Below are 23,190 nucleotides of genomic sequence, written 5' to 3'. Positions count from 1 at the left end.
GCTTAGACATGAGCCCTGTGGCACCCCCTTCGTGAGCATCCTTGAAGAGGAGCGATAAGGTCCCAGGCTGACGGATTGTGAGCGCCCGGACAGAAAGCTCTCCAACCAAGAAAGGGCCTGTCCTCCAATGCCTACTCCCTTTAAACGGTTCACGAGGATCTTGTGGGACACAGTATCAAAGGCGGCCGACAGGTCTAACAGCACCAGAATCATTGAGCCTCCTCTATCCTGTGACATCTTGATGTTATCGGTCACGGAGAGGAGTGCAGATTCGGTGCTGTAGTTGGGCCTGAACCCAGATTGTGAATGGTCCAGGCCCCCTGTCGCCTCTATGAAACTGGACAGATGGGTGTTAACATGCTTCTCGGCCAGTTTACTCAGGAGCGGCAGCAGAGAGATAGGACGGAGGTTGGAGAGCTCTGTCCAAGGGGAGATGGAGTTTTTTTGTATAGGATTCACCACTGCCTCTTTCCATTGCTGAGGGAGTTTACCTTCTTTGTAGGAGAGGTTCAAGACTTTTTGGATAACGGGGCAGAGAGCAGTGCTCAGTGTGTTCATCACTCTAGGGGGGAGAAGGTCAAGGGGAGACCCTGTTTTTATTGTATTTAGTAAGGATTTTGTGTCATCCTCGGAGATTTCTGGGATGTCAGTAAAGGTCTCAAAATTAGTTTGTGAACAGAGGGCGGCAGCCGTCTCTGTATTATTGGGATGTTTGGCCAGTATTTTGTTATAGATGGTGTCAATTTTATCTTCAAAGAATTGTGAGATCTTATTACACAGCTCCTGGGAGAAGGTATCAGGGCTTTCGCATGCTGTGGGGTTAGCGAAACTTCTCAGGATTTTGTATAATTCTCTGGTTGAATTATCTGCTTCATCTATTTGAAATTGAAGGCTGGTTTTCCTTGCCTTTTTTATGTTTTTGTAATAGGAGGAGACAGCTTGTTGATAGAGCTCTTTGCTTTCACTGGAGTGATTCTTCCTCCATCGTTTTTCTCGCTTGCTGCACTTTTGGTTTTCTATTTTTAACGCTTCAGTGTACCAGATTTCCTTTTTATTATTGGTCGATGGTTGTTTAACCAATTTTTGTGGGGCTAGAAGGTTAATGGTATCAAGGAGGGTGGTGTTTAGTTTGGCAAGGGCCGACTCAGAGTTGTCAGAGTCGGAGAGAGTTGGTGTGTTCCAGGTTTCTGCAAATGCTTCTGGAGTGATCTTATGCCATGGTCTACGTTTATTACTCAAAGTAGCAGAAGGATCGGAAGGTTTAGTTAGCTGTAGTTCTTCGTACCTTGACGTCTAGGTCTTCCTCAGGCCCGTTCCACAGTCAGGAGGCCACCACTTAGCCCCCCTTGGCCCAACCTGTCGCTGTCGTAGCCATTGGTAGGTCATCAATCAGGACCAGACAGTCCCGTTGATGCACCACCTGGGCACATCCCGGCTTCTCTCTGCTCACGCCATATTTTTCAGGCATGACCACTCTACCCTTCACCACCTCCCACCTCCAGGAGGGGAGACAGATCCCTGCCTAGTGCCTAATGCATTCACGGTAAGCCACTTCTAATGGAGCCTAAGTTTAATGCAGTTATCACTCTACACATGTTATTACCTAAGTACTTTCCATTCTCCTTTTTCAGTGTTGTCTATGTGTGAAACTTGGATTTTGACATACATGGATTGTATCCATGAGCTGGAGAACTGAAGGTAGGGAAGCGACTAGGGGGTCGTACATTAGACCTAAGGCCATAGGTCATGTTGAAGTTGAGTTAGTCTAAAAACATGTTGTTTTGTTGTGTTTTGTAGATAGTTATTGGTCCTGAGGAGAACCCACCAAACAGCCGGGGTTCGAAACGCATCGACCGACCTGGTCCCTGAACACATAAAAGTTACCTGTGTATATAGGAAAATGTTTCCCTTGTAAAAAATTGGATTAATTTAAATCTGTGACACATGATACATTGGGTGTTTAATCATACATGTGGATGTGACAAAGGGACCCTTTTCGTCTTTTGTTTCTAGGATGGATGTTTGGATGAATGTGAAATGAATGTGCAATTGGCCAAGTGTATGGTGAAGAAATTGTTTTAGCGTGCCCTTATCCCTTTTTTTCACAAATGTGTTTTTGTCTTTTATGTAGTGAAATGCACAACTAGATATGTTGTCCTTTGATAAAATAACTGAAAAATTAAATGAAGATTGAATAATGTGCGTTGGACTAAGTTGCAATCTTTAAAGCAGAATTTCATGTTTTCACTCATGAAATGACCCCAAATAGTTAAATAGTCAGTCTCAGCATTGGCATTTGTTTTGTTCTATTATTGCCACTCTGGGCCACAGGCGTTGGATCCCCGTTGCTGTCAGATGCTGAGCGGCAGTGTCCTCAGGATTGCGCACCTCCTTGCCCCTACAAGACACTGCTGACTCCAGTCAAACACGAGCATGGGGCTCCTCAGGCCAGCCCAGCGCCCGTGCTACATCCACTTGAGTACCTTCCAAAGTCCTTGCAAAGTCTCAATCTCACCCCACTGAGGCGAAGAAGTCCTGCATAGGCAATGGTGCCACCACCCTTGTTCTTGCGCCCGCAGCGGCTGCACCATGTTGGCGCTTTTTTTTACCCCACCGATATAATCGCAGGCCACTCCAGCAACCTCACTCTCCTGTATTTCACACCAAGAAGGGGGTAGAGAGATGGTATCTCAACGGGTCCCGTCTGATACCCAGCCTGTGGGCTGCTTGTGAAAAGCACGGGAGGCACCGTGATGCCCCTCAGCTTACGGCCACCTCTCGTGGAAGTCATTTCTGGTCGGTGCCGAATTTGAGCCAAGGACTTCTCAGGCCCAGTCGGCACCCAGCTCACCACCGTTTTTATTGTGCAGTTCTGGGCTTCGATTCTCTCCCTGCGCTACTATGGAGGGTATCGCTGTCACTCCATTCCTTATCTGGGTCAATTTGGATGTGTTTGATGGATAATTTGGCGGGCTTAGGCCATGGTAGGTGGGAGCCTCACTAATGTGCAGCCATTCGGAACCACAGCCAAATCAACCTCTATTGCTACTGTAAGGAATATTTGCTTGAACATCAGAAGGAGTACATCCATGAAAATGTTGTAATCCGGAGATCAACATAACATACCTGTATCCTTTTTTTCTAGACTTACTCCCCCTGCTGCCACCCTTGACAGCTATAGGTATTGCCAATGAGAGATCTTCCTCTGTGAGTGCACTTTCTTGTACAACGCATCCAGGGGAAGTGTTAAACTCTCCAAATACTGGTATAATATGCAGGGGTATTTCACTACAATTGGATCTAATCTTTAGGATTAATCCTCAAGGGCATCCAACACAGGTTCATCGCTTTCTTTCTTCCTGCAGGGACATAGACATTCAATATATCCATGCCCCCAAAATAGGATTGTTCCTACCCAATCTAATATGCATAATGTTGGTAGACAGGCTTGATACACTTATAGGGTTCACCAATTGTGACAGTGTCAAGGGCACCCAGATCACCATGCTACCTGATGTGTGAACCATTTTCTGCTTGATTGCTGGAGTATGATAAGTGCTATACCCCTCCATGTAAGTCTCTGTAATGGTCAACGTCTCCTGGAATCAACAGATATCATTCATCCCACAACTCTAGACCCACTACATTAGCAGATAACCCCTAAGTCATTATGGGGGGCACACAGACACTAACCTCTTGCACCGCCGTGAGGGAAACGGCCCCTATCTCCCCTCCCTGACCGCCCTGAGGGCAACGGCATTTGCACCAGCGATACCCGTGCCCTGAGGGCAACGGCTGTAGCTTCTTCCCGCCAGATCCACCGGCAGCGGGAGAACTACAGCTCCCAGCTGCCCCGGCGCACCAGTGACGCTCCTGACGCGCCTGGAGGCGCTTGAAGAGAGAGAAACGCCTCCCACCCCGCGGGACGCGCGAGGTCGGCACCCGGGAGAAGCCCGGGACAAGGGCGGGGCCATCTGCGGCTGCCCTAGGCAGGATAAGGCAGGGCAGGGCCACCCCTCTAACGTGTGAAGTACAGGATTAACTCCACAACCAAGGTACTGTGCAAACTCGGGTAGGGCAGCTGCCACTTGATATTGACTGTGGGTTACATCAGACCAGTCGGACAATATTCTTAGCGAGTCAGGAGGGTCCGTGGAAAGTAATAGGTAAGAGAAAGGCAATGGAGGGGGGTGGAGCTTCTGCTATCACAAAAAAAGGGAAGAAGGCAAAAAAGTCCCAACATGCTGCAACTAATTGTGTTTTAAATAGAATTGAATCTATTGTTGAGGATTGTGAAGATATTTTATTGGGGGCCCCATCTGTAAATGAGGCGGGAAATCACGATCTCCTGTTTGATGGCCTGTCACTGAAAAGGAGCAAAGGGATCCCTGCAATTTTTTTCAAGAAGTCAAAGAATACACATCCTGCTGATGAATTGCATTCTATCCCTGGTAATCCCATTGAGGCAAATGTTATAGAGATTTCAAGGGGGGTAACGTGAGTAGTAAGGTTGATCTTCCGGCCAAATCAATAGAAAATGTAGTCCGGTTAATGCGAGACCATGTGAAAAGGGTATTACTTGTTCTAATCGAATTTCTGTGTTGGAAGGGGAATCCAGGGAATTAAGCGAGGTATTATCACAAGGACATAGGGGGGTTGTGGAGGTTATGAATGGTACAGGCGAATGCCTCAGATGTTTGAATTTTAATAGGACAATCTTGAAGAAAATGGAAAGTTTGGAAGGGGACATAGCTTGTATTGTAAAACTAATGATGGAATCATTGAAGCAGGGAGAATTACATGTGAGGAACAGCCCTCAAGCAGTAATAGTGTCCAAACTGGCAAAAGCCCCTAATACACGAGCAGTACCATCGAATGCACCTAAAACAGTAGGAGGGCCACTATCCAAGTTTTCAGTACAAACTTCTCTAGTTAGTATGCCTGCCGGGCAAAATATCACTAGTTCCTACGCTGAGGTAGCAAAACCGCGGGGACCACCATTAAAGCATAAGGATTCACATGGTGGTAAAAAACATTAGGTAGAGGCAATTAATGAGGTAAATGCTGGGAAAATTTGGAGTAACAAACGGATTAATAAAACATTCAGCTCCCTAAATGCCACTATATATGACTGGGGTCACTAAGCTTTGTGTTGCCAATGCCTATGAGAGCAGCGAATCAATCCGCAACAAAACCATTCACTGGCTGCACCATGTGAGAGGGTGCAGATCAGTTATCAGGGAAGACATGATTAATGTTAAAAGACTGTCCCTGTTTAGTTCGTTAACAGACTGCATTGAGATACAGCTTTATAATGCAGCAATTGCGGAAAATTTAATAGCCCTAGAGTACAGAACATGCCCCCCCAGGAACTCCAATATACAAATTAGACACGCTCCGTTATGGTCCAAAGCTAGGCCTGGGGATGACTCGGATCTCAACAAAATAGACTGACCATCAAAGGGTAACCTTTTGAACAATGCAGCACAAATAAACAATATGCGTATGCCCGAGCATCAGATTATTTCCACTATAAGGCAGATAGATGGGGAGGTGACGGCGCATAATGCCGAGGTGGCCCCTGACTGGGGAGAAAGGACTAATGGCTTTAGTAAAGCTTGACGCATCCACTAGACGGTTGGCCGCAAATACCAAGGTGATCAAGATGCTTTCATGGAACATAGCGGATCTCCAAAAAAACATGGAAAATCCAGAATGGAATGAATTTATTGATATGTTTGAGATCTGCATGTTCCAGGAAACCTGGAGTATGATCCCCCTGTATAAAAGTGTGTATTCTACCCATTTTATCCCGGCAATCAGTGCAGGGAGAGGCCGCCCATCGGGAGGACTTCTTGTATGGATTAGTGTGGCCTTGAATTGGGCACTCACTGTGCATAATTTATCTACTGATGACATATTACATATTTCCATTAAGGGCCCCAATACTGGAAGCGCTATGGAGCTGTTTAATGTGTATGCGAGAGGTACCCCGGGAGGCCAAACTTCACCTACCATAGCATTACTCGAGGTGGCACTAGCGGGAATCCCCCCTCGTCTAGTGTTATTGTAGGAGGAGATTTTAATTGCACATATGAATCCTTAAGCGAAGAAGATCTCTTGGAATGTAGCGAAGAGGATTTGAGACTTTCTAGCCTGTCCCTGACTTTGGCGCTAATTAGGAAATGGACACCTAGAGCGATGCAACTAAATGCGCAAACATTAGAACATAATCTACGCGCCCTGCATGGCAGGACCATTTCAGACCTAAATGGTGCGATGACTTATAATAGACTTAGTTGCCCGTCCCTCAACGATTATGTTCTACTTGACACCCAATTTTGGGGCAGATTAGTGGATATGGAAGTTAGACAGTCGCAGGACAGTGACCACAATCCGCTCTGCATGAAAATAAGATGGGGTAGCGGGAGGTACGCACCAAATGGTCCTTTACTGTCTTCAAAAGAGGTAGTTCCATCTAATTGTAATCCTAAATTAAAATGGAACAGGAAGATGTGCCAAGAAGACATACTAATCAGTATTAAAGAACTAGTTGAAGCAGAGACTAGAGAACTTTTATCCTTTAATTTTGATCAGTCCACTGAACAAAGTTCTAAATTCACAGACTCCTACAAGAGCCTAATAGAGAAAATTGGGTTATTTTTTACTATTGGGGACACTAGAGGGTCTAGGAAGAATAATCTTACTAAAATGGGTTCCCCATGGTATACGGCTGAATGCAGGAAAAGGAGAAAGGCTATATCGATTTCCATTAGGAGTAAGGATGCGCTAGCAGTTAGGGTAGCCAGAAAGGATTACAATAATTGCATCAGAAGGGCAAAGAATGATTGGGAGGAAGAGCATTGACAACAACTTAAGATCGCTGCCTGCTCGAAGGACTCTACCCTGTTCTGGAATTTGATTAATAAACTCGATAGAAGAGGAGTAGAACCCTTCCCTAACCATATAACCGAGCAGCAATGGCATTCCCATTTCTCAAAACTGTATTGTGATGAGGATGAAACAGGGCAAATTTTGGGGGCACCAAATTTTTTACCTATAGACAGGCATGTACCTGTAGAACCCTTTGCAACCTGGGAAGTTCATGTTGCCATTATGAGTATAACCCCGTCTGAAGCAGCAGGCCCGGACGGGTTACCGGCGAATTTATTTATATGTGACCCCAAGTTATGGACTGATTTCATTGCCCTACTAATGAACTTAATTCTTTGTGGACATTCTGTCCCAGATTCATGGAAGGGCGCTGAAGTAGTAACTATCTACAAGAAAGGCAATAGGGAGGACCCTGCCAACTACAGACCGATTATTCTAATCAATGCTATCCAGAAAGTAGTTGGCAGGGTCATCGTCAACAGAATAGGAACTTGGCTTGAAGAAGGGAATATACTGACTCACTTTCCGGCGTGCTTCCGACAAAATGGGGGAACGATGGACCAGGTCTTCAGGTTCTGCGCTATATACTGGAAATCTGTGACCATCATGAAGGGGATAGGGAATTTATATCTGGCCTTCATAGACCTGAGGAGTGCTTTTGATCTGGTGCCCCGTGATAAACTGTGGAAGGTGCTGTTGGACATGGGGTAACCGCAATACCTCTAGGAGTTTATTGTTAAACTTCATCAGGACAATTACTCCAAAATTAGATGGGGGAGTCAGGGGCAACTAACCGAGAGGGTGCCTGTGAACAGGGGGGTGCGCCAGGGCTGTGTGATGGCCCCGACATTGTTCTACCTCTTCATTAATGGGGTGGTAGATCGTTATCGCAGCATTTTTCATTTTGCTATTCCTGGCGCGCTGCACGATTAGGTGCAGGCGTGTTGTACTCTTTACACTGCTGTAATTTTAACATTGCATTTGCTGATCCTGGCACTCTGTACGATTAGGTGCAGGCGCCTTGTATTATTTTAAATTGTTGGTGTACTCTAACACTCTGCATTACTGTGGCTTACCATCTCTTGTGGCTGCACACGCCCTGGTCCATCGCGGCTCCTCTGCCGTTGCGTGGAGGGCGGCTCTTCCCCCACGGCTCTCTGTGCCGGTCGGGTGGAAAGTGGGTGCCATCTTGGGAGAGCCTGAAGGACACGGAGACCAGACTAGGCGGTCTAGTTGTCCGAGGCTCTCCCGCATAAAACGCACATGTGCTTCCGGAAGCGCAGCGGACGTGCGCAGCGGGCGCGACGATGGCGCACCGAAGTTGCGCCAAAGTTAAGCCCGTCTGCGCACGTTCGCGGCACACCACTATGCTCGTTTGTTAGCATACTGCTCTGCACAATTGCGTTCCCTTCATAAAAATTGGCCACTTAACTCTGAGACATTGTCTCGTGTTCAAGCCCTTGGTATTGCTCTGTCCTCGCCCACCTTGCCCCTTTTAACGATCCCCCATCCCTCCAGGATGGTGTCCTTCCCCTGTCCCCCCATCCCCGCCCCCTCCCCTATCACTGCCGCCCTCCTTTTAAACACAAGGTCTGTTGTCAAGCACCAAATTGAAATATTTGGTCTCTTGGATACCAACTCTCCAGACCTATTGTTTTTAACCGAAACATGGTATCGCTCGGACTCCCTACCCAGTGTCTTGGCGGCCCTCCCGCCCCACTACTTCATGCTCCGGGCTGACCGACTGGAGGGGAGAGCGGGTGGCGGGGTAGCCCTGATTGCCCGTAAGGGACTCCATTTCCAGACACTTGCATTGCCTGCGATACCAGCAGCAGACTGCCTTGTAGTACGCTCTGTCTCTGTCAAGATCCCAATTTCATGTGTACTAAATCACCAACCACCCCAGCTATCTCCTGGTTTTCTCCCCGCTCTTCAGGACTTGCTGGCCACCTTGGCAGTCAATAGCGCCTCTGTCCTCGTTCTGGGAGACTTTAATTTCTAGCCTACTGATCCTGCTGAGGACACTACATCCAAAGACTTTACCCAACTGCTACTCAGTCTTAATTTCACCCAGCACGTTCATGGACCTACCCACAACCGGGGTCATATTCTCGATCAGATATGGACATTAAATATCCCGATTTCCGCCCCAACTATTTCGCCCTGCACATGGTCTGATCATTCCCTGCTCGCCTTTTCTTTGGATTTGAGCCTTGTTAAAACACCTCCCTTCCCCAAAAACATCTGGGCAAGGAATTGGAATCGAGTTGACATTCCGTCTTTGTGCAACTCGTTAACTACCACCTGCCCTGATCTATCGGGTTCGGCCCTACACTCCCAGGCTACCACCCTAGATCGCTGGCTTACCAAAGCCTGCAACCTAGTGGCCCCTCTGAAGCGGATTACCATCAACTGCACCCACAATGCCAACAAGTGGTTCAGCCCTGGCCTTAAAGCAAATAAACTGGAGTTACGACAGGCTGAACGAGCTTGGTTAGCATACTGCCCGACCCGCAGACAACACTATATTACCATCCTTAGTGAATATAAAAAAGACATCTTGGCAGCCAAGACAGAATACTTTTCGGGGCGTATTCTAGCTGCGGAAAGCCAGCCACGTGAGATTTTTGCCACCGTCCACGAGCTGGCATCATCGGACAGAACTCTGCCTAAGATCCCCCCTTCTCAGCCCCTATGTGACTCGCTTAACTAGTTTTTTATTGAGAAAATAGTTTGCATTAAAGCCAATATTCTTTCCCCTTCGCCTACCTTCCTTGACCCCCAACCACCTGGCAAAAATCTGTCTCATACCCACATTCCTGCACTGACGAGAGAATCCCTGCCCCACCTACTTAGGCGTGTCAAGTCAGGCTCTTCAGCTGACATTTGCCCAGCCCGTATTCTCCGATTTTTTATGATTGCCCATCTCCTGCCCTCACCCTTTTGAATGATTCCCTGCCCCCTTCAAGACCACCATAATTATCCCTATACTAAAAAAGCCCGGGGCGGATCCTGCCTCCCTGGCAAACTATCGCCCTATATCCCTTCTCCCGTATCTGGGAAAGGTTGCTGAGTGCAAGAGGGAGAGTGCTGTACTGTTCCTATGTAGAGGAAGGTTTAGCTGGCATGACCAAAGGTGTAAAAGTGGCACCTTGGGGCATCCATTATGTTGGATGTATTTGCCTCACACACCCCGAGGGATGTCATGCTTCATCATCGGCGTTTGCTCCTCGTCGGGGAGGCGGTGCAATCCCCGACGGGCTCCCCTCAAGAGGGGCTCTTTGGCGGAGATCTTTTATCCAACAGCCTTATGGTGAAGTGGGGGTGTGTGGGCAGGATGGTGTATGATGATAAGATGAGAGCTAAAATGTAGCTGGGGGTACCGGAATTTACTTTATTCTGGGGGTCCCCTGGCTACAGTTAAAACGTGGAACTAGCTTACTAGGTGTCAACACAATTAGGTTGAGTGACGCTAGTGAAGACTAGAGGTCATAAGTGGTCGACATGTTTCTCGCAGTGGGACAAGTTACCCGCGATTCTTCAGGACCATTTAACAAGTGAAAAGAGTATTGATATATAATGTGAAGAGCAAGGGCGCCATTGCACAACCTTGGCGCACCCCACGCTCCACAGGGAAGTCAGTTGAGGATTGGCCATTTATCCCCCACTGTACTTTGGCAAAATTGCATTCGTGCAACCTCATAACCAAAGTAAGCAATTCTGCGGGAATGCCTATCTTACTTAACACTGCCCAGAGCTTACCCCTTGGGACTAGGTCGAAGGCAGCCCGCAGGTCGACAAAAGCGACATACAGGCTGCCCCCACCAAGAAGAACCGTCCCCCACCGTAACATAGTGAAGCGAAACACCTGGTCGATGGTACTGGTAGCCCTTCGAAAGCCTGCCTGAAAAGGGGAAAGAGAATCATTTTCGTCCACCCAGTCCATAAGTTTGTTTACCACCATCTTCCCAATTACTTTTTGGACGGTGGCAATCAAACTTATGGGCCTGTAGTTAGCTGGAAGGGATCGATCTCCTTTTTTGTGGACGGGTATAATGATGGCTCCCCTCCACTGTTCCGGGACTTGCGCACCCTTTGCAATTGCGTTCCCCAATAGGAGCACATATCTGCCCCACCTATCTTTATCATTTTTAAAAACGTCCGAGGGTATCCCGTCTAATCCCGGGGCCCTGCCCCCTTGAACGGAGCTAATTACAAATTCAACTTCCTTGGCGGAAAACAAATCATCCTTAGGAAATACAGCCAAGATTACATCCCCACCACCCCACTCCTTTGTTTCAGCATATTGGGGCCTAAAGTAATTCACCCAATCGGATTCAGCAACATTATTATCCGGTTTGTTTGGGGTACCGCCTCTGCCCCACTTTACTATCTTCCAGAAAAGCCTGGAATCCTTTGCTCCAGAGGCCTCCTTCAGTTCCTCCCAATGCTTCTCATCCCAGTCTTTTTTGGCCAAGAAAATGCTAGTGTTGTATTGCTTCCTGGCAGTTTTGATTGCTACACTGTCCCTGCTTCTGATAGCATTACCCAGTGTTAATCTGGCTGCCCTGCACTGTTTGTTAAACCACCCTGCTGGTTTAGAGGAAGCTGTGCGATTACCCTTACATGTTCTCATAAAGTATGGCTTTAGGGTGGCGAAAAGATTGTTATGGATTTCGGTGATCGCCCTAGATCCTGGCAGTGTTGCACTAGCTAATTCCATGGAAAGAATTGCTTTGTCCACTTCAGACCCAATAAAATCCATGGAGGCTGCATTCGCCAACACCGAGGGCCATTTCAATCTACGCATATTATTCGCCATGTCTGGGAGCAACCCATTACTAGCATGTAGATAAGGCTGAGTGTGCTTCCACCAGGTATGGGTCACACAGAGGGGGTTGTGATCACTTTCTATCCTGCCCTTGACTTCCATGTCACAGACCCCCTGCCAAAGATTAAGACTACAAATAACGTAGTCTATCCTGCTTCTATTATGACCATTATCATACGTGCACATACCTTCCTTATCTCCCTTTGTTCTACCATTGAGGGCACGCATCCCATATTCTAAACACATAGCATTTAAGGAAAGAATATCTTTAGACCAACGTTTGACAGGGGCAAGATTCAGGGAGGGAACACCCCATAGATTGTCCTCTTCCTGTCCTAATGGGTTTTCGGTACTGTCTAGAGGCTCAAAAGTCCTATTTAAATCCCCAGCTATTACTATTCTGTTCCCAAGGGACTTTGATTGCAGAAAATTAAATAGAGCCTCTAAAGTGGGGGAACTCCCATTATTGCAGCCTCTGGCATAGACATTATATAAATCTATCACACCCCACTCTACTGAGGAAATTCGTAGCATTTGAATATCTCTGCAGCCCAAGTCCCACATTTTCACAGTAAGTCCGGAACTCTGTCTAATCCAGACTGTGAGGCCTCCTTTGGGTCTACCCCTAGGGCCTCGACATGCCGGGATTGAAAAATTTAGGTAGCTTTGGAGGTAAATAGGATCACAGGCCCAAGTCTCCTGGAAAAAACACAGTTCAAACCCGTTAATGAAGTCGACCCACGATTGTAACATCAACTTACTCCCCAATCCTGCAATGTTCCAAGATACAAAGCTTTCCATAGCAGGGCTATCACTACCCATTATATCAGAAATGGGCAATCCCATGGGACTCAATTGTCCACCATCCTCATCTCCCAAGTTGTGATCATTGTCCACAATATTCTGTTCCATTAACACCTCACCACTCATATTTTGCATTAAATCCCCGGTATTTTCCTCTACAGATGCAACATTTTCATCGCCTTCTGTTACCTTCAACACAACATCAATACTCATTTCCGGGGTTTCGGGGACCCAACTTGGCTTCTGGTGTGAAAGGCATCCCCTTATATTAAGCTTTGGTCAATATCCCCAGTTCAAACATTGAGTGTCTTCCAGATTATTATGATTTGAACCAATATTTTGGGGTTGCCATTGCAGTAGGGTAGAGGGTGGGGGTGCAATCATTACCAACGAAGGATTGGTGGAACTATTTAGATTCATGGGCCCGCCTTTTAATAAGCATGTTTGTCTTGGGTAGAAAAAAGAAAGATCCACGATACCAATTCCACCACTACTTGTACCCCAACCCTGCCTTGTAATCCAACCAGCCACCCTGGGGTCTTGAAAATTGATGATAATACAGTCACCCCCCAAGTTTTTACTGGTGTACCCAATCCAGTCGATCCTCCTTGCCCCTATTATCAACCCGTCCAGCCCCCCCGGGAGTGGTCTATTTTCCTTCAACCAGTGCATTAGTTTATTTTTGAGCATCTGGAAGTTTTCTCTTTGACCGACTAAAAGAGGTGGAACATTAGTGAGAACCGCCACGAAAGGGTGGGAATCCGGGGTAAGATTCACAGGAGGAATCTTTCGGGGTTGTTTCTCCAAATAAGTCGGTAGTGGTCTATTAACCGGGGCACTAGGACAAGGGTTAGGGATATTTGATTTTTGCTGAGGATTTGTGGATAAAGCTTTAGTTGTCCTGGGGCCATTAAGGCCCTCTGCTCCATTATTTGTGTCGGGATTGGAAATACTTGGCATTGGCTGATGGTTACTTGCAACGGTGTTGCTGTTTTGTAGGCCCGTCTTATTCTTGTCCTTTACCATAGGGTGTTGGACCTTAGATGCTTTTTCCCTTGCACTAGTGCTCGGACAGACCTGCTCTGGTGGAATAAGCGGTTGGCTTGGTCCCTTTGCCTGGGTCTTACTTATAGTGCAGCCTGCTTGGGGGAGTGTTACAACAACAGGCAGATTTTGTGCTTTTTCTGAAATTTCCTCAGCCCTACTAGACTCAGTTATCTTGGGCTGTAATTTAATTAGTGACTTAGTATGGAAAAAATTGTCCAGGGTAGCCTGCTCAAAGTGGTCTAGTCGATCCATTAACTTATTTACTTTGGCCTCAATGGGTGTCAAAAACAACCTTAGTAATTTCTCCAACTCAGGTATCAATGAGTCTATTGGAGGAATGTTCGCAGCCAACCCGTTCCCCTGGGGGTCACTAAATGGTGGATTAGAACTCTCTATGACTACATTGTCCCCCTCATTTGGTGAGTCGCCACTTCCACTTACCCCGTTGTGTGCCTTTTGTGTAAATAAAGGATTTTTTACCACTTTTCTTACCTTGTTAGGGGGTTTGGAAGGATGGGATTTCCTTGGGGCAGTAATCCTTTTCCTTTTTACACATGGTTTTGGGCCTGACATACTAGTTTTAATTATGGTTTTCACTGTAGATGAATGAACAATGGGGTCTAAAGGTAAAGATGTGGACAGAGTGGCATTGTCCAATCTTTGTAGTGGGCCGTCCTCAATCTCCAAAGTAGAGGGAGAAGTGTTTTGTATTTCAATCACCCCAGGCAAAGTTATAGAGGACAGAGGGGTTACCAATGCCGGATAAGCTTGCGGCAACCGTTTTTCCATGGAGCTTTTAAGAAGCTCAATGGACAGCCTACGGTCTGCACGTTTCTCTGCCAGTGAGATCTCTTTGTCTATATCTTGGTTGGGACGATTGAAAAAGAATTTGTCCAAGGGGCCTAGAATGGTCGTACCACCCTCAGAATGGGGAGGTGGTAAGCTGGTGGTATTTAACATGTGAGACATTATTGGTAAAATGTACGAGTTCATAAACACAGTGGGGCACACAATATAATGAATCAATGTAGTCCCGAGAATAACAAATTACAGGAAACAGATCTCAAGTCCTACTCGTCAGTGGGGTGGCCCAGCCCGGCCTCCTTCGGCCCCTGACGGCCACAGACGGTCCCGCCCTTGTCCCGGGCTTCTCCCGGCGCCCTCCCGCGCGCTCCCGCGCAGCGGAAGAGCAGGGCCCGTAATATATGCACGAATAGGTGAGAAGGGGGGAGGGGTCGGGGAGAGCGGCCCAGGTGTAGCAAGTCAGGCAGGCAGGCGGGCGCTCCTGGGATATGTAGTCCCAGTGCAGCGCGCGCGCTCGCTCGCAGCCCCTACCAATATCCTTCCCTCAGCGTCCCTCTGTAAACAATGGCAGGCAGAACTCCAAGCGCAGCGGGACCCGCGGAGCGGGTTCCGCAAGAAGTGGGTTGATGGCTGATGGCAAACTCCAAGCTCCCAACTCCAACCAGGTCACAGCAAAAATGCAGAAAGGCGTCCCACTCGCCAGATCCAAAGAACAGCTGATAAATGCTCGGTGAGAGGGGGGAGGGGTCGGGGAGAGCGGCCCAGGTGTAGCAAGTCAGGCAGGCAGGCGGGCGCTCCTGGGATATGTAGTCCCAGTGCAGCGCGCGCGCTCGCTCGCAGCCCCTACCAATATCCTTCCCTCAGCGTCCCTCTGTAAACAATGGCAGGCAGAACTCCAAGCGCAGCGGGACCCGCGGAGCGGGTTCCGCAAGAAGTGGGTTGATGGCTGATGGCAAACTCCAAGCTCCCAACTCCAACCAGGTCACAGCAAAAATGCAGAAAGGCGTCCCCTTGTTTCTTGCATGCTAATATGGGAAACCTATCTCCCATAGTAGATACTGATAATATGGCACTTGATAATGTACAAGGATCTCTGTTGGATGTACCCAAGTCACCTGTTAATGTAACTTTCACATATTTCCCTTTAAACAGTTATTCCAATGAGTAGACTACATCAATCATGTTCTTACTCTTTTTAGTTCCTTTGGAGCGCTGTATTGTTTTCTTTTATGGTGGTGCTTGGAGACTCTACACCATTTGTGACAATTTAATTTGAGCCTGTATCATAATGTGCTCAGGATAATCCTTTTTCTCATTGTAGATCATGTAGGAACCTGGGTTTATGTTGCAGTAACCTCCCCACTTTTTGCCAGACTACTGATGCACTTTGAATTGATGTGCCCTGGGCCCTTGCCAATCAGGTTCCAAGGGCCTGTGTTCTTTCCCCAAAACTGCACCTTGTACTCCCAATTGACACCTCTCTGGCCACATGCCAGTCCCTTGTAACAGGTACTATGGGTGCCAAGGGCACTGTGGCCAGGGAAGACCTATAAGGCCTGCAGCCCTTATTGTGCCACCCTTACAGACCCTGTACCTTTACACACACACACTGCCATTGCAGGCTGTGTGTTTTGGTGCAAAACAAGGTGAAGAGTCGACATGGCCCACATCCCTGTGTGCCATTCCTACAATCCCCTGCCCTGGCATAGATCAGTCACCGCTTTAGCTGGGGGCCCTATACCAGTCGTGAGGGTACAGGAGCATGAGCCCTGTACCCCTACATTGTTTAAGCCAATTCTTAGACATTGTAAGTGCAGTGCTGCCATTAAGAGTATAAGGTGCTGGGAGTTTGTCATTATGAACTCCACAGCACCATAATAGCTACAGTGAAAACTGAGAAGGTTGGTACCAAGCTTCTCAGCACATTAAACCCACACTGATGCCAGTGTGGGCTTTAATGAAAAATACACTCAAAGGGCATCTAAGGGATGCCCCCTGAAAAACGACCAGCCTCTGGTGGGTTCCCTAACTGGTACACACCAGCCTGCTACCACGAGACATGTTTCTTGACCACTAATGGTTGGAGCCTTCGCTCCCTGAGTCCAGAAACAAAGCCTTTGCTGGGCGTAGGTGTTCACTCCTGCCCCAGGCCAGGAAGAGCCATCTGTGGCAGGGGAGCTGTAAAGGCCTGCCAGCCTTTATAATGCGATACCCAAACTCTCCTGCCATCAGGAGCAGGCCCCCTTCCTGTCTCCCCTCCTTTTCAGCAGGAAGACAGGCAGGAAACATTTGCCAGCCCAGGAAGTGTGCCCAACTCTGTCAACCCCACCCCTCAGGTGGGGAGGCGAGGTGAAGGCCACTCTTCAGTGCCCGCCATCTTGCAAATGGCTGGCACTTCCTAATCTGGATTAGGGATTGTGCTCACATCCCCATGTGGGTGAGCACACCAAGGTGTAGTCACCCTAAGGTCAGTAGCCCATTGGCGACTGACCGCGAGACCCCTAAAATGCCCACTAAATACAGTATTTAGGGGGCAGACCTGAACCAAGAAGTCAGTCAAGAAACCAGATGAAGAAAAGAAGAAGAAGGACCAAACAGCCGTGCTGAAGCTAACAAGAGGAGGACGCCACTGACTTGGCCCAGCCCTACCGGCCTGTCCTCATCTCAAACCTGCTTCTGCGAATTCCCAGTGTGTCCTGCAGCCAGCAACCTCGAGAAATCCGTAGGACCTGCCTGCTTCCATCCCAAGGACTCTGTCTCCTGTGAACACCGGATTTGTTCAACTACAGACTCCAACTCCACAAGATCTGCAGGTTTTCCACACTCTGCACCCGATGCCCACAGCCCGAGTTTGAGTGGCCCAACACCAAGAGGAGGTCTCCCCAGCAATCCTGACCCAAGATTCTGTGAACCCTGACCTGCGTCAAGCCTCCAGCTGATGCCTTCAGCCTCAGACCCTTCACTTGAGGCCCCACCGCCTTGGGTGGTCCAACTGACTGTGCTTAACCAACCCCCAACAGACCAACTTACCTTTCCAAGTAGTGGTCACACCCAGAAGACCTTCGTCCCCGAGCCTGCAGTGTTTTTGCAAACCAGAGACTCCTCATCGAAAGCTACAGGGCACCCGACGCCAAAACAGCACTCTGCACCTGGCCGCCCCAGTGCCGCTGATGGTGCATCTTTTGTGCGGGCCTAAACCCCCATAATAATATTGGGCCTCAGCACTCCTCACCCCGCCACCCTAGTGCTGCTGAGGGTGTAACAAGAGTGCATCCTTGACCCTGGGGGACCTCTGAGTCTAACCCCAGAATACCAACTCTCACAACAAAGTACCGATAACACTATTTTCCTCCTTAGGATAACATTGACTTTAATTGTGTGCTTATATAGCGCAGGAATCACTCCCGAAGGGGTACCTCCGCGCTTCGACCGCTGCGAAACCCTTCCTGGCTTCCCTGAGAGATGGTCCCTTAATGGGTATCTCCAGGGTGAGACCAGGCATCCCCGGCAGTCTGGTGGGGCCGATAGTGAAGATGAGGCAAGCTAGTGCCCAGAGTTACCGAGTGTGATCGCTGATCAGAGTGGGCACCGAGGCGAGAGAATTATTGAGTCCGCTGACCCTGGTCCAGAAACCTGCCGCGTCGGGAATCGAACCCTGGTCCCGGGCCGTCCTCTGCTCTCGGGTCTGCCACCTCTAACCAGTGAGCCACACTACTTCACTGACTGTTTTTCTATTAAAAGTTTGGGGTTTGAAAATCTAAGAAATCCTTTAAACCTTAACTAAATAACCAAAACACTTTTACTTACCTGTTTACAGGAAATGTCCCAGTGCCATATCCAGGTATACTGCACTGTGTAAGAAAAGTAATCTGAAAAGTAACTTACATGATATTCTACTAACACTCCTATTCAAAGTATATGTACTGTATTGTAAAGCATTGCATTTTCAGTAACAATACTGTAACTAACCATGGGCGGAAAATCCGTTCCGCTCGCGGATTTTGCGGATTTTCGGTAAATTCGCAATCCGCGAACTCTCGCGAATTTACCGAAAATCCGCAAATTCTCACGCCGCGGATTTTTTTTCTTGGTAATACAATATTGCGGCGTGCGGCGTTCACTTAGCGTCATTCAGCGTTTGTCAAGTTGTTTTTCTCGATATTTTGCGAGTGCTGCTCCATTTTGGATCTTGCTGCGGGATCCCGCGGGAGTTTGGCGACCCATCGCGAGAGTTCGCAATTGCGAACATGTAAGTGCGGCGGGCAGCAACAATCTCGCACTCGCGAAATTACAAAATTTGCAATTCTGCACAAGAAATCCACTAGCAAGCAGCATAGACCTTCTGAAAATGATGATTTTTATCAGAATAACTCCTCAGGTTGACATTTGCCTGCACTTTTTTGGATTTGAGGCCTTTTGACTTTCTTTGGATCACTTTTGGATCAGAAATCAACTTTCACAAGTAAGTTTGTTTGGGACATTACAGTTGCTGTTCTGCAGAAAAACGAGTTTTGCAAAACTGAAAGCACTCAGCAGGTGCAAAAGTTCACTCATCATTAGTAACAATTCCCTGTAGTACTTTCTGAGGGGCCCCTCCAGAGTTCAGTTGCCTATGTTTGTTTGGGGCATTACAGTTGCTGTTCTGCAGAAAAACGAGTTTTGCAAAACTGAAAGCACTCAGCAGGTGCAAAAGTTCAAACTCATCATTAGTAACCATTCCCTGTAGTGCTTCCTGACTGAGGCCCCTCCAGAGTTCAGTTGCTAGTTGCAACAATTCTATGACCCTGCTCTGACCCTCACAGCAGGCTCATAGAATAGCTACAAGTAGGCCACAAAGGTCCTGGAAAAAAATTTGCACTGCAACAGAAAGCAAATTACAGATAAGGAAGCAGGTGCCAGACTGGAATTTTAAAACAGTGACACATTAATAAATCAAACCCAAATTAATTCATGTCAGTTGAAGCAGGGCAGGTGTGCTTGCTTCCCCCCCCCATAATCTACAGTGATGAACCAGAGGGTGGCATTGATGTACCAGAGGGTGGCATGGGTGAAACAGAGGGTGGCAGTGGTGAAACAGAGGGTGCTGGGAACCTGTGATGATGAACCAGACGTAGAAACAACATAGTCGCGACCGTTGCGAGCCGACAAGTAAGTTTGCAATTGCGAACTGGTACAAAACCCTCGCGAACCCGCAGAAAACCTTGAGAACACACAAAAAAAATCCGCAAATTTGCGACAATTCGCGGATTGCGAGTTCCCAAATACGCAAATTTGCGAACGCCAGATTTGCAAAATTCGCCTATGCTTGACTGTAATCAAATCAAAGTACATTTACAATTGCAATCCAAACTGTGTTACAACTGCATTACTACTGTAAAGCATGTATTGCTTACCTGTGCCAGGCTTGCTTGGTTCTAGAAAATAAAATAACTAAAAGAATATTGTTATACAAAAACAATTCGTCTGAAGTTCAGTCTTTGAGTGTGTGAATTCATTTGCTGACTCAGGGTGTAAAACAAATGCTCAACACTGTCCTCTGATAAAGCCTTACTGCTCGACCATACTACCACAAATAGAGAGTGAGGTGCTATCTACTTTACCTCTGCCTACCTTTTGGGTTTCCCTAGACTCTGTGCACACTAAACCTCACTTTGATATAGTATATACAGAGCCAGCTTCCTACATACCTTTAGTTGTGTTGTAAATTAGCAGCAGTGGGTTAGCATTAGCAGAAGCCATCCTGTATTTAGAAGTTATATTATCCGCTTTGTGAAAGCCTTTTTGTATTTCTGGCAGCCATTTTGTTTGCCACGTGCTCTGTCCTACCTTTCTGTTAATTGCTCTTGCAATCTGCCTAGAAACAAACTATATTTAGCATCTTCCACCTTCTCACATGCCCAGAAGGGCCTAGCTAGTAGAATGCACCTGCTTCTCTAGTATAACTGTCAGGCTATTTTTGCTGCTGTATGGAGAAGTAACTCTCCTCCCACTTTGGTGAGCAAGCAGATCTTGTATGCCCATCTTAGTCATTTTGCATGCTTACATGAGCCAGGACTGCCCCTTGGTTTTATGCTTACTATGTAACCCTAAGCATATATATAAGGCCTTTGTTTTCTGTACACCTCAGACTGCCTCATTCAGTTGCTAAGGCTTCTGTGTGATGTAGTCTCACTCCTTTGAGGTTAATAAAGATTCTCTTTTATGTTTCAGCTTCTGTGCCAATTTCTTCTTTGTTGGTTTAAAGGGACCACGTATCAGTGAGACCCCTAAGAAGGTAGTTTGATTTTTTCAGTTGCAATATCAGATTTGCTGGTAATTCATCAGGTTTGGAAAGCTCAGTTAGCATAGGCGTTGACACATTGTAACAGTAGGTACACCTTCTGTGTGGCTCATTACCTTTTAATTCAGAGGTAGATCTCGTAACACCTTCCTCCTTACATTTTTTGTCTAAAACTATGATATCACCACCATTATGAAAGAGGCCTGGTCTGAACCTACCACAAATATCTCTAATAAAGCAAGAATTGAAAACGATATCCAACAATGATTCTGAGATAACATGAACACCACTGCAATTGTGAGCAGCCGGTAAGTCCTAGATATGCAGAAGTATTTGATAGTCAAAGGCTATGGTATTGCCCTTTTTCTCCCACTCTTGGCTCCTCATTCCAATGAAATTATCATCGCCGACACTATGGACAGGCTGTGGGAAGCTTTTATTATGATGGTCAGTACATCAGGGAGAGCATGGCCATTAATAAGATATGAAGAAGTAAGTGGGCTTGAAGGCGCAATGAGGGCTTCATCACAATCGTCCCCACTTTCATTATCACGTACAAACATTTCTTTTGGGCATTGCAGGTATTGGATTTTGAAGGATAGAATTATTTTCTATATACTCTCAGTAATTAACGTTAACATTGGCATTAACATTGGGATTAAGGGGATCATCTGGGACCTCTGCATTTGATTGCCCAGGGGAATTGCAGGTAGTTTGCTAATTAGGTATTAGGAAACCATTTGCAGGGAACGCTGCCTATAACTGGGCTAGTAGGAAGGCTCCGTGTCGCCAGCAGCCACAAGCAACCATGACCTCCGCAGTACCCATGAAAAAGACAAGCAGCACAGAGAGGACTCTATTCCGGCTGGGAGACAGCAGATCCTTGGTGTGCTTAAAGTGCCCGGTAAGGAAAATAAACCAAGAAAGGCACCGCTCAATGCTCTGAACCTGTATGAATCAGGAGTCTGTCCTAGCTGCCAACTGAAATATGTTAGTAATGTCAGTAGTGCACTTTAACAGCTGCTTTTGTCTCTTCTGTGAAAGGAAGGTGTAAAGATGAGTCCAAAGCAGTTTGTAGGATGAAATAAGCTTTACTTAGATAGGCATACATAAGAAGATCTCCAGCTCCTTCACCAACCTCTTCTTACTGAGCTGTACTTCACAACATAACATTCTGAGCTCCTAGCAACTCGCCCAGTGTTCCATTAAGCATAGATCCTAACACATCTACCCCATTACAAATGCAAACAAAATACAAGGAACCTATACAAAATGATATAACATGTTCAATAAAGATTACATTTCGTAAAATAACAAACATTAGGGAGTAGTACAATTTGAACATTACCACTACTCCAAGCAGAACCATCACTCAAGATAAGAATGTTTCTCTTGACACACTTCACTTGTTTGGGTTGCGAAAACGTACTCTCCCCTTTAATCACTATACCACCCTTCCTAGTCACAACCCAATCACATACTTTGACGTCATTCTCACGTACCCTCATTCTCAAATTATATGATTGAGCAGAATCACTTTGCAGTTTATCAACACTACATTTAACATCCATACGATCAACCCAAACACACTCTTAGTTCCTCAACCAACCCGGAACCTCCTTTGTACCAGGTTCACGCCCTTTAAGGGAAACAAAAGGCGAGACACCAGTAACTGAATGTGGCGTGACTCTATAAGACCACACCATTTTCTTGAGTTCATCTGACCATGCTAGACCTTTAGCAAGAGATAGTTGAATATTTTCCATCAACAATCTGTTGATCCTTTCCAAAAGGCCATTAGCTTGCGGCCTGAATAACGTAACTCTCTCATGACAGATTCCCATACCAAATCAACACACGAAAGAGGAGGCTGCCTAACGGTTTTAGTTTTTTCACTACCAGCACAGGCATAGCAATTGTTAACTAAATCCCCTATTTCTCCATCCATGCCTGGCCACCAGTACGACTCACAAATCCTCCTCTTTGTCATGTTTCTTCCTAAATGACCTTTGTGCGGCAAAGTCATAATCTTAGACCTAAGATTGCATGGTGGCACCAACCTGTATCTTCTCCACAACTTACCTTCTGCTTAATTCACCCTCAACATGATAAAAACCCTTTAAACGAATGTCAGCTCTAGACTCCCTAGACCATCCCTCGGAAACATTTCTTATGACTATTGACAACACTTGATCCTCAGACATGGCAGATTCCCAATCTGCTTTATCAAATGTCAAGATTTCATTACAACTAGCTACAAAGTCATCATTTTCTAAATCTTCACCTACTGACTCAATGGGCATTCTTGACAAATAGTCTGCAACTACATTTTTCTCACCTCTGACATATTCCATCTCAAAGTTGTACTCAAGCACAGACAGAATCCACTTAGATATCCTGGGAGTTACATTTCCTTCCAAACCTCTTCCTCCCTTAAACAAATGTACAAGGGGTTTATGATCCGTTCTCACTCTGAAAGGCAAACCCCAAAGGAAATATCTGAAATGCTTTATTCCCCAAGTGCAAGCGA

Source organism: Lissotriton vulgaris, chromosome 1_1 (assembly GCF_964263255.1).
Source record: "Lissotriton vulgaris chromosome 1_1, aLisVul1.2, whole genome shotgun sequence".
In the NCBI taxonomy this organism is placed as follows: Eukaryota; Metazoa; Chordata; class Amphibia; order Caudata; family Salamandridae; genus Lissotriton; species Lissotriton vulgaris.
The sequence above is the reverse complement of the archived record's forward strand: the minus strand, read 5'-3'. Positions refer to the sequence as shown.